Source organism: Neophocaena asiaeorientalis, unplaced genomic scaffold, assembly GCF_003031525.2.
Source record: "Neophocaena asiaeorientalis asiaeorientalis breed wild unplaced genomic scaffold, Neophocaena_asiaeorientalis_V1.1 scaffold442, whole genome shotgun sequence".
Lineage (NCBI taxonomy): Eukaryota > Metazoa > Chordata > Mammalia > Artiodactyla > Phocoenidae > Neophocaena > Neophocaena asiaeorientalis.
Window position 1 is genome coordinate 1,040,266 of NW_020175833.1, and position 1,669 is coordinate 1,041,934.

Genomic DNA, 1,669 nt, shown 5'->3' on the forward strand with positions numbered 1-1,669 from the left:
GTCCCTTAAGCTGGCCAAGAGGGGTGCAGGTCGGGGGACCCAGAGGCTCCAGTCGGGCAAAGCCCAGTCCATTCGGTAGCTCTGTGCTTGGGTGAGGCGGAGGGACTGGTGGCCTGGGAGAAGCACATCCTCTTCTCCCCAGCAGGAGGGCTCTATGGGGCTAAGCTGTGGGTTTCCACGGGCATTTTGTTGTCACGGGTCAGGGGGGCCCGCAGATGCACCCCTGTCGCAGTCTTTGACAGCGGCAGCTGGGAAGGCAGTGATTCCCCTGGTGTCGGGGCAGAGGGAGCTGGCCCCAGCCCAGATGCTTCCTTCTCTCTCCCTGGTCAGGGCTCCGTCCTCATTAAGATGCCAAGCCTGTGGCGGCGGCCAGGCATTGGATGCTTCCCCAAGCAGCCTCGGCCCCTCCCCCTGCACCCAGTCCACAGAAGTGATTTCTCAGCCCCTGCATTTTCACAGCACTCAAAGGCAGATGCATCAATCCTTCCAGGGGCTGGAAACGTGAGGAGAATGACAAGGGGCCGGATGTAGGTGCCAAACAGATTCTCCCTGCCCCGCCCCCTGGCTCCTGCCCACTCCACTGCCTGGCTCCCTGAAGCAAGCACTGCCCCAGCCTCTCGCCAGACCTGGGCTCCTTTCTCAGCAGTGGGGTTTACCTGGGACTTCCTAGAGGCCCAGGAAGTGGGAGCTAGAATCTAGAGAAGGCGGGTTGAGAAATAGATGACCCAGAGGGGCAGACCTTATAAGACCTGCAAAGAATGAAGTCTCCTGCCGTTGGAACCCTGCTGTGCCCACATGTGCAGACAACACAGGGGATGTCTGACACCCCCCTTAACTCCCCAATAGCCTGAATGTCGGGGGTGCGGCCAAGGAGACTTTCCAATGATGGAAAGACAGGAGGCAGTGCCTTGACAGGGTTCAGATTTCAGCTTTTAATTCTGTGGTTCTTTAAATCCAGGAAGTCCAGTTCTTGAAGTCCAGAGGAGAGATGACACATCTCTTTCAAATTTAGGAAGGAACTTGAGCATGGTTTACAACAAGATGGATGTAGTCCACTGTCGCCATGGTCTTGTGTTTTGCTGTCGTTGTTGTTTTGTTCAGTGTTTACCTGTAGGCGCCACTGCTGACTCCCCAAAGCATCAGGACTATACTTTCTAGAAAAGACAAATTAGAAAATCGTCTTGAGGGGGAGGAAAGGAGGAAGGCATGGAGCAGATGGTCAGGGGATGTGTGAGGCGTCCCAGAGGCCCCTGGTGCGGTGTTCTTTCCTCGCTGAGCCTGTCGATGAGGTCTGCCCGTGCACATGTGCAGAGCTTGGAGCTAACACACCTGTGCAGATGGTCACCTGTGCAGCAGTGATTGGCACTCCACCCCAGCTCCTCCAGTCCCAACGTGAAGATTGTCTCTGTGCATCGTCAAAGTCTTCTGCTCCCAGAAGTCGGAGCTGAAGAAGCACGGGCCACAGCCTGCGTCTAAGGGAAGTTTCAATTGCATTCATAATACTTAAGATTTTCTGAGTTGTTGTTACAGTCTTATGGTTTGTGTATCAGCAGCTTCTCTGTGCATTAGAGAAGAGGTTATCTCTCTGTAGATATAGATAGTTAGATATATAAATATATATATTTTATATATATATATATATATATATCAAACTGCTTTCCAGGGTTTT